The sequence below is a fragment of the Mesocricetus auratus genome, unplaced genomic scaffold, assembly GCF_017639785.1.
Source record: "Mesocricetus auratus isolate SY011 unplaced genomic scaffold, BCM_Maur_2.0 Super-Scaffold_100021, whole genome shotgun sequence".
Lineage (NCBI taxonomy): Eukaryota > Metazoa > Chordata > Mammalia > Rodentia > Cricetidae > Mesocricetus > Mesocricetus auratus.
In genome coordinates this window covers 19,570,219-19,581,123 of record NW_024429202.1, presented here as the reverse complement: position 1 = coordinate 19,581,123, position 10,905 = coordinate 19,570,219, and the positions used below count along the sequence as shown (strand labels likewise).

Here is a 10,905-nt window from a genome sequence, read left to right as displayed (position 1 = left end):
ACAAAAATATCTAAAGTAGAATTTTTGTAAAATTGGGGTAGAGTCAAATTGCTACCAAATCTTGCTTTCTCTTAACTCTATAGACATATGTCTTTGATGAGAAAGGGCTGTTGTATAGCACAATATCCAGTCAGTAAAGTATTATTGTACTTTGTTGAACATTGCTATATTATTTATTATAATCATGGGCACTGAGTTCGTGGTGTTCACATTACCTATCTACTATCGCTTAGCAGATTATCCTTAAATATAGAAATTATAAACAATCATTTGATGTTTTATGTTTTTGTAGGTCAGTAATCCAGGATTGTCTTAGCCGGGTGGTTTATCTTAAAGTCTCCTGTATAGCTGCAACCCAAATGTTAACCAAGTGGCAGTTATCTCAAGACTTACCCAAGAACTGCGTTGGATCAGAGGATCATCATATGATCAAATTTAGATGTGCCTCTGTATAGGACTGCTGGACAGTGTGCTAGTGGGTTTGGCTGAGAAGAAGTGATCTGCAAGTATGGACTTTAAATTTGCAAGTGACATCCCACTACCTTTGTCATATTAGAGCCTATGGAAGCAAGTTTCTAATTTCATCCCACATTCCTGTTATTGCTAGTAGAATGGTACTTTGCTCTGACCAAAGATTGCCCTGAATAGGAGAAGAATATGAATAGAGAGAACTTTCTGTGCAGCAGTAGATGAGAATAAGGAGTGTGAAGTTAAGCTCGAAAAGGTCTGATGGTTTTGGAAATTGCTGTGGACTATCGAGATATTTCCAGGATGTGAGTGGAACTGCTGTGATTCCATCTAGCCCAGAAATTTGCGGCATTTTTCTCTTCTAGTTTCCATTTCTTATAAGATGCTCAATTTCCTCCAAATTGGAATATACTGTTCAGGAAGGAGGTGGGAGGTTCATGAGACTCAGCATTCAAAGTCAACTTAGGACATTCAGGAAGCTCAGAAAGGTACAAGAACTTTATTTGCATTCCTCTATTTTCTTGTATTGTTTTACAGCTCTGAAGAAGACTTCAAGCATTGTGCTGACTAATAGTACGGAAAGTTGACATTCTTCACTTGTTCCAGGATAAGTGGAAAAGCTGAGGGATTTCCTTACTTACTCTAATATTTACTATAGTTTTGACATGAAGCCTTCGCAATATAGAAATGTATTCCCTATATTCCTAGTATCTTTAAGGCTTTTATCATGACCTAATGTTGGAGTTTGTGTGCCTTTCCATATTTATTGATAAGTATTTATATGGCAAATGGATAAGTTTTATTTTCTTGAATTGGGCTTGTAAGTACTTTGAAGATTTTTGCCTCTACGTTCATGAGGGGTGTTATCCTATCATTTTATTTTTTTCCTGAACTGGAAAAAATTCATATGGTACATTATGATCATGTTTTTCCCTTCTCCAACTCTCACCTCCTCATCTACTCAACTCCATGTCCTATCTTTCTTTATCTTTAGAACAAAAAAGGCAAATAACAACAAAAAACCAAACAAATTAGAAAAAAAACATACATACATAGACACACACAAAACAAAACATGTAAAACGCCAATTCAATAAACTTTAAAATACAAGCAAAAGACAAGTAAGACAAAAAATTTCAAACAAAGCTGTAAGAGACAAAAATTCTACAAAAATAACTTTGAGTTCGTTTTGTGTTGGCCATCTTGTTCATCCATTCTTGGGCATGGGGCCTCACTTAGGGATGATTAATAAACTGGTAGACCACACGGTGACCATTGCTGCTTGACAAAGTTCCAGCATTTCAACCTTGTGAGGCACCCATTTTGCTTTCATTTTTAATGATTCTCACTCTCTGCTATGGGAGTTCCCTCACACCTTTTCCTTTGGGAAATTTTGTGCAGCCTTTGAAGGATAAAAATGTAGAAAATGGCAGCCTCTCTAAACAAAATAATTCCTTGGAAAAAAATCCCAGCCACTCTGGAACCATATCTTGTGATACCTTTGCCTCCTCCCATACAAGTTAACACCAAGCTGCTAGAAAATTTTAGTAACTCAGGAACCTGCCCGACACCATTTTGAAGGCAGGAGCCATTATTCTGTTTTTTAAAAATAAGTTTCTCCCAGTACTCAGGAGGCAGAAGCAGGTGGATCTCTGTGAGTTTGAGGCCATAGAATAAGGCCCAGGACAGGCTCCAAAGCTACACAGAAAAATCTTGCCTTGAAAAACAAACAAAAACAAAGTAAGTTACTGTTTACTGGGAGAGTTGATTTGCTTTCTGTTTCCTAGAATGTGACCTTCCTCAACCCATGACCTTAAATTTGTTTTACCAATAAAAGGGGCACAAGAAGTGGATTTGGGGCTGTTTTCTTTAACTGGATTTTGGAGGCAGTTGCTGGCCAGCTCTTGGGTGCATCCCAATAAAAAATAAAAAAATCAAGCTTGCTTCAACTTTGGCTCAAATTGTGGTAGTGGCCTTATTCTTGCCTTTGTGATTAACATATTATATACTTGATCAATAATGCATATTTGATAATCAAGATTTATAAATCCCTAAGGTGCATTCTTAGTAATATTTGTCTAGCTTCCTCACTTTAAATTTTAGCTTTTTGATATAAAACATCTGCAATATTCTCTAATGGAGTGTTTGATCCCCAAAAAAAGTCCTTTCCCAAGGCCAGATATTTAGACAAAAGTCCCCATTTCCTTGGGGGCTTGAGGAAAGTATCTGCTTGCTAAAAAGGGTGTCATTCTCTCTGTCAAGAGGAACTTGTGGCCTTTCATTAACATATGACTAGTGCCTATTGTCAATGTCAAGGTTAGCTTCCTCAACCCCAGATCTCAAGTCACATCCCAGCTCACAAACTGGCTTCTTCCCATTTAATCCTATGTACAACTATAAAGTATAGAGGGTACATTTCTTTTTCAATAAACTTAATGGGGCCCCCTCCAAACTCCACAATCCTCTCTGGGACCTAAACCCCACCAGAGCTGGTCTCTGGCCCAGTAAGACTCTATTGAGAAAGAATGTCTTTTGTCCTTTGCAAACAGATGTCAGTTTCAGATTGCTTCTTGGTTAAAGATAGGAGGCCATGTCCACTTCTCCCACCTAGCACTGGGAACACGTCTGGCCTGAATCTGTTCAGCGCTGTGCCTGTTGCTGCAGTCACCATGAGTTCATTCATGCATCACTCCTGGGGTGTCTAGAAGACACTACTTCATTGGAGCCATCCATCCCCTCTGGCTCTTAACAGTTTCCTCTTCAGCATAGCTCCCTGAACCCTCAGAGGCGAGATTTGATAACTATGTTCCATTTAGGACTGAGTGTTCCAGAATCTCTCATTTTGTTCATTTTCTCATGTACTGCAAAAGGAAGCTAGCTTCTTTTATCATGTATCTTGATCCCATTCATTTTCCTGTCCCTTTGAATCTGGCTTCCACCCCTGTACCAATCCCCAAAAAAATTAAGAGAAAAAAGGAAAGAAAAGGGGGGAGGCGTGATTGAAAATCTTGTCAGGGAGGCTGCAGTTTGACACAGTGAGTCATGCATGTCCATATATCTTTACTTGCAAGTGTCCATTGCAAAGAGTCATTGGTCTTTTTTGAGGCCTCTGGTTTCTTCCACACCATAGATGCTAAGCCCTCTCTAGAACTCTGCTTGGATATCCTGTTGTTGCCCTGTGTTGTGGAGATCCTGCAGCTTTGTGTCTGCAGGTCAGCTCCCTTCACATACCCCAGCAGATTCCAGATGGGGTGGATGCTGAGGGGGGGAGGCTAAGTCATAACTCTGGCTCTGCCCCTGGGCAGCTGGGTTGGTCAGCCAGCTAGTTCTCCCCTGTCCTCACCTGCAGGACGAGCTCTCTTTCCAGCATTGCCCCAGACAATTTACCTCTTGCAGCAGTGAGCAAGGGTAGTTTCTCCTGCTTTCATGCCCTTAGGGTTGGCTCTCCCACACCTGTACCATTAGGGCCAGCTCTGTTGTGTTACCCTAGTGAGGTACTAGGGTCTCCTGAGTGTTGCCACTGGTGATGGGTAGGGACAGCTCTCCCACTCTTATGACCCAGCTCCTTCACTAGTCTCAGGAGTTGATGGTTGGGATGTGGGGGTGGGAGGGGCGGGCATCTCTCCTCCACCCATGCTACCACATGTCTGATGAGTAACAGGGACAGCTCCCCTTTGCTCATAAAATCCGGGTTGGGTCACCATCACCTCTGACCACCGGGCTGCTCTGCTGTCTGCCTAGGAGAGGAGCAGGGACCCTTGTTTTCTGAGTGCTGCCCCTGGCAAGGCGGAGGGCCATCACTTTTGACTGTTGCAGGTGGTAATGGCAAAGAGTAAAAGGAAGCTGCTTTGCTGATGGCTGAATAAGGCACTGGTCCTTCTACTACGTGGACTCCAAGGGCAAACTCTAGATTTGAGTGGCAAGTGTTTTACCTGCTGAGCCGTCTCGCTCGCTCATCCTAAAGGATATCTCTATAGTAAAAATTACATTGGATTATGACCAGAGACTGTAAACTGACATTTTCATACTTTCTGAAGGTTTTACTTATGGACAATGCACTAATCATTATTATAATGCATATATCTCAAACATAAACTAAGCTGTTTTCCTTCTCAGTGTGTTAAACATATTGTTGGCCGTAGAGAAATATTCATAAAGTCCAGGTTATTATCAATATTCTTCAGTCTCTGCACTTGCTTATTTCTGGTGTATAATATATGCATGATTCTTGAGTGTCATGCTGTAACTATCATTTTATAATTTCTTTCAAGGAAGAAAGAAAATTACAGGTTGACAAAACTCCCTCCTCACGCTGATAAAAGCAGTGAGTGATTTCATGGGAGAGGAGCCAAGCAGTGGAGATTCCTGAAGGCCCAGCACTGGGTTACAGCTTTCTTGAGGCATGGGCTTTTGGGTGAGACAGCCGTTTTTAGTTACCCCTGTTCTTATAAGTCACCCTGCGCCCACTCTCCTGTAATCACACTAGTAAGGTACATTCGTCCATAGGGCTAGACTTGGTGAAGACTTTTATTTGTTTGGCTATTGGTGCCTTATCAGGGGAGAAGAGCTATTTGTTCATCTCTCTTGAGGAAAATTTAAACAACATGCACAGTTCTTTACTTAGGAAATGTTAAGAAAAAAATAAGTTACTTATCCATTCCCTTTCCTATGAAATAAATCTAGAGAGGTCTCACCTTCATGTTCATAGCCAGGTAAATAATTAATGTCAGCTTAATAGTTAAAATATCTTCTTTTTTTCCAGACACGGTTTCTTTGTGTATCTTTGGCTGTCCTGGAACTTACTTTGTAGACCAGGCTTGCCTCAGACCTGTCTCTGCTTCCTGAGTGCTGGGACTATAGTCCACACTACCACTGGACAGTCCATGGTTAAAAATATCTTACTTCTAGTGATTTGAATTTGCATAAATGAAGATAATGTCATCATTATAATAACTTTATGGTGGAAAAATTCAGTAACACAGAAGAATTTGTGCAGGAGTTTGCAGAATACAAAACTTGTATACTGAGTTTGTAAAGCCCAGTATTTTCTCAATTACTCTACAATACATCCATGAGACAACACATATGTTCCTGAAAACAATGAATGAAACTGTAGAAATTGACAGTCAATAACTGCCAATAATCTAAATTTATTCATGTCACTATACTAATACAATTGAAAGGGACACCCTGGGCTAATTCAACTCTGCTTGTTCCTACATTGGATGAGGCTCCACAGGCTATTCCAAACTACACAGGAAAACTCTCTTGTGATATTTTAACCCTTTACTATATGACTATTTAAACATTTGTTGGTTTCAGAGCATAAGAATTGAGGTCGGATCTCAGGAGATCACAGACTAGAGGGATGAAATGGAGGAGGAGAAGGCAGAGGAGGAGGAGGAGGGTTAGTTTCCAAATCTGTGTGTACATCAGCAGAGACACCAATTACTGAAAAGAAGGGCACGGAATGAACAATGAATGAGCTTCTTTTAATCTTACTAATAATGGTAAACTACAAAACTTGGAATGCGGCAGTGTAGTGTTACCTAAAATACTATATGAGGAAGGGCAAGGAAAAGCTTTTTGGAAAATTGGGCCTAGAGAGATGGCTCAGAGGTTATGAGTGCTAAGTGCTCCTGTAAAGGGCCCAGGTTGGGTTCCAAGAAACCACTTGGCAGCTGTCAAACATCTGTAATTCCAGTTCCAGGGGAGCCAATGCCTCTTCTGACCTCTGAGGGCTCCTGCATGAACTTGGTACACAGACGTCCATGCAAATAAACACACACGTAAAGAAAACAAATGCCTTAAAATTTTTTCTAAAATTGATCAAATGTGTTCTACAAGTATATTCTTATTATTTGGTGAAAACTATGCAAATGACATTGAATTATAAACAACAGACCAGGAGGATCACACTATTGTCAAATGTAGAAAGTTTAAAGTTAGGTGAGAAAAGTAAGTTTAAAAGTACTACACATAGAAACATCTTCTTAATAAAACAGATAAATATAAGGAGACATAATTGTGACTATGTTCAACTTTAGATACCCTGGTCAGTTATGCTAATGTCATAAAATAGCAGTGTAGATTTGGAATGTTAACACTGATTTCTCAGTACTTGTGAAAGTGAACAAGGATATGGATAAAATCTAGATTTACAATTAATTTGAGAGTTTTGTGTAAAATACACTACTTGCCATGGATAAGCAATATAACGTAACCTTCCAAGCATGACCAAAGGAGACACATGTGTACATACTATGCACATACATTTGTGCAGACAGACTAGGCATAATGTATGCTGATAAAACATATGCCTGCATAATAGACATATGTATGAAATGTGAAATATATGCAAAGGTATGCATAGGGACACATGTGAACTAGATAGTGAAATCTGGTATTTATCAGCTGAGGACACAGAGGCCAGGGTGCCCACTCTCTTCCTTTTGTTGCTGAGTCAATACAGACAGCAAAGCTTTCCCACGGAACTCCATGCAGGCATGAAACAAAGTAATGTCTTCTTGGGTTGGCTCGGATTGTATTGCTGTCAGTGCCCAGAGCCCAGACTCTCCTTATATAGTTCCCCTTGTTATTCTTGATTGTGACCCCCTGAGGAAGTCAGATGAGCCCGGGGTTACTGTAGCTGTGTCTTGCTTGGCATATTTATCATCTACAAATCATCTGCTATAAATATACCACAGCAGGATCATCATCAGGCCAGCTCAGTAGCCTGCAATTTATGAAGGTTATGGGAAACAGTGCGAAGGGTGAAGCGCTTTATTAAGAGTGGCTTTCCTTTCTGACCCAGCCCTGCATCCTACTGAATTAAAATGATCCTGGGAACGAGTGCTCCTTTCCATTTACGATTAAGCCTTTTAAATTGTCCCCCTAGGCTGTTACTCCTACTCCATGGTGCCAGGACTTTAGGGATTTCTAATAAACATCAAAATCACAATGCTAAGTGATAAGTGAGAAGACACTATTGTGTGAGAATTATAACTAACCCCACATTATATTATGTACAAACGATGCACAGTATTTTTATTCTCCATTTTTATTGCACATTTAGTATGGATTTATTTATTTTTTATGATTGGCAAAATAACAGACTGACCCAAATGTCTTGCAAATATTATGACTGTTATGCCGAAAGTTGAAATAAACGAAACATTTACCTATTTTGTACTGCAGAATATTCTCTTTTTTTTTTTTTACAAGAAATTGTGTTCACTATATACACTGTGTTTTGGATTCGCATTTGACATATAAGACCCATTTTCTTTTCACATTCCCTTAAATGAATAAAAGCATTGTAATGAGCTAAAAATGACACAGAACCAAAATGCCACCCAGGCAGCTCTCCCTGGTGATTTGTTCCTGGGAACACAGTCGAAGCCTGCTGGAGTGATTAACTGTTTCCCTTACAGGGTGTTCCTTCAATTCATGTCCTAAAAGAGAAAGTCTTGAAGAGGGTCATTCTATTAATATGTATTAAGATGTAAAGAGCCAAAGAGCCAATTTTAATATTTCAAACAATTCTCGTGCATAAACGATCATCAGCACCTTCCTGTTCTCCTGATAGCCCTCCTTTGAAAACCGTGTTCTTGGCCATGCAATTGCCCCAGGGGAGAGGAACAAGAAGAGGAATAAAAAATGCAAATGAGAGAGTAGAGCAAATGATGGAAAATTGCTTCATTCAACTTCACCTGCCCCTCAGGCAACTCACTCTCAGGAAGGCTTGCCGCTCAAAAGCATTGCCCAGTAAGTCTCCTCCCACCACATCACCACACTATTCAAACACTTGTTTTGCAAACCACCAACCGAGCCTACAAGTAGAGACAAAACTAGAAGGCGAATGACCAGTTGCAGCCTGCATCTGAAGCCTATCAGGTACTTCTTCAGGCGTCTGCACAGGAGGCAAAATAAACAATACATAAATAAAAAGGGGGGGGGAGTGTAGAAATTTATCCTCTTTTCCCCCTCCTGTATGGACAACAACGGTAGCTTTTTCTCATTTCTTCCCATCACTTACCCAAACTTGTTACGAGGGGAAACTTGACAAGGAATAAATGCATTAAGACGGCAGAACGAATCAAAAGTTTAGAACCCGCACTATCGTCCCATCGCCATGCAGAGAGCAGCGCAGGAAGCCTGACCTCGGTAGCCCGCACAGTGGTCCTGACAAAGCCTGCTCCGAGCCTGAACAAATTAAGATGCTAATTGCAGCCTGGCTCTGATGGAAAAACAAAAAACAAAAACAAAAAGCAAAACAACAACCAAAAACCAACTATTGTTCCAGCTCCTAAGCAGAGGCTAGCAGCAGCGGGAGGTGAGAGGTGGCCCCTCAGCTGCAGGCTGGCTCAGTGCTAAATCCCGGTGCTGAGTGACAGCTCCCCCGCTGCGTCAGGTCCGCTCGGAGAGGCCGCAAGAGAAGGACGATCGAGTCCAGCGTTTACTTCCTAAGCCCTCCGGGTCGCCTTCCCGTCCTCCGCGCCCCCCCTCTGCCTCTCCTCCAGGGGACTTTTCTCCTGGAGTTGGTGGCCACCAGCCTTAGCGGTGGGAACTGAGGATGAGAAAGCCTCCCAGACGCAGAAAAGACCGCTTTTCCGGACGTGCTCGGGTTTCGAGTAGCGGAGGGGGAGCGCGGGCGCCGCTGGAGCCCCGCGAAGCCCGCTCCCGCCCTCCTCGCTCCGGAGCCGGTCCGTGGGTGGGGGAGAGGTGGGAGGGGGGCGGACTCCATCCCCGGGCGGCTCGCTCGGCGGGGGGACGGACGCGCGCACCCACGAGCACGCGCGTGGAGGTTGGTGTGTGTGTGTGTGGGGGGGGGCGGTTTGCCGGGCGGCGGGCGCGCGCCGAGGAGCGCGCGGCCCCCTTCGCGCGCGCAGCCCCGGGGAGAGCGAGCGCCGCGCGCCGGCGCGCACGCCTGACAGACACACACACACACACACACACACACACACACACACACACACACACACAGCCTTACTATCTCGCGCCCTCGCGCGCCTCCCTCCTCCGCCGGGCATTCAAACAGCTTGCCGACGTCGCCAGCCCAGGCTTCTCGCCCCGGCTCCTCAGCCCAGGTCCGTGCAGCGGGTACCTGGCAGGGAGGAGGGCCAGGGAGGAGGGCGCACCGAGCAGCCAGCTCGGGCTCCAGGCTCGCCACCGGCCGGGAGCACTCCTGTCACCAGCCCGCCGCCCAACCTGCCGCCTCAGCCGCCGCCGCCGGCCACTTCTGAGAGCTTTTTTTTTTTTTTTTTTTTTTTTTGGCTTCTTGGCCAATCCGTTTGTTGGGGGTGGGGTGGGGTGGTGGGTTTGGGAAAACACATCTGCGCTCTTAATCCACTTCCATTTTATTTATTTTTTTATTTGTTTGTTGTTTCTGGCGAGTCTCCCTTCAGGGGGCCTCTCCCCGCCTCTCCTTGGGAGGCTTCATTCACTTGGATAAGGCGCAAGGCTCTGGCCACTGGGTAACCCCCTTTATTATTCCTTCCCCCCTTTTTTTTGGCTTCTTGTATGAGTGCATTTTTCCCCCCAATAATAAATCCTGATATTTGAAGCTGATCCGGGGAGAAAAAATGGGCAACGGTGATTGGGACCGAAGGGGAGTCTCTCCGTCACTGTTGTTGGGACGAGTGCCTGTGCTGGTGTCTTAGACTAAAAGCCTCCCGGAGCTTTCGGAGTGGAAGGTAAGGAAAGGGGCCCCTGGGTCACCTCGGTGTTCTGGGGTCGCCCTGGGGAGGCTCGGGCTCAGTTTTTGGGCGGAGGGAAGTCAAAGGCTGTTGCTGGCGGATGATGGAGAGATTCTGGGCTTACTTAAACGCCGCAGTTGAAAAGTTAAGAGAAGTCTGGTTTTGAAGAGGTGAGCTGGATGGGAAGGAATAGGGAGAGAGACCCAGAAAATCTAGCAACTCGTGCGTGATTGAGATAATTTTAGCGGTGGAAGGGGGGGGGCGGGTAGGTTAAAAGGAAGTTAGGATAGAGTAGGACTGGGTCTTCTGTTGAGGGAAAAAACCAGTGGAGTGATGGCGCCGTCTATGTTCGGCTAAACTAAAGTGTCACCCAGAAGATCAGTTTTGAGAATAGCTAAACTCAGTGCTGGTTTACCTTTCTCAGCAATAGCCACATAAATAAATGAATACCACATCTAGGAGACCTCGGTGACCATCGGCTCAGCCAATCCCTGGCCCATTATTTTCCTTAGACAGATATACAGTTGTTTGAACAGGCCCTGCAGTGGGGGTGGGGGCCAGTTCAGTGATTCATATTTAGTATTATTTAGAAAAAAAATCAAGATCCCGTACACCAAGACTAATTAAAAATAGAGAGCATTCCATGAAGAGTGCTTGCTCAAGAGAGATGTACAATACCCTATTTGCCACTCTTTCTAATCACCGATGAGCACAGTATTGCAGACATTTATTGTCAAAT

General features: G+C 43.7%; 1 protein-coding gene across 6 annotated transcripts in view; it reads left to right on the top strand.

Moving 5' to 3' along the window:
- Positions 1-9,427: 9,427 nt before the first annotated feature.
- Adgrb3 (adhesion G protein-coupled receptor B3) overlaps positions 9,428-10,905 on the top strand; it is a 707,451-nt gene continuing 705,973 nt past the window's right edge. For 4 of the 6 annotated variants that reach the window (XM_040729333.1, XM_040729331.1, XM_040729330.1 and 1 more), the window contains exon 1: positions 9,775-10,163. The gene's annotated coding sequence lies outside the window, so the exon portion shown is untranslated. Of the gene's footprint in view, positions 9,558-9,773; positions 10,164-10,905 lie in introns of those variants that run through there. The other 2 variants (XM_040729329.1, XM_040729332.1) reach the window with 2 other exon arrangements.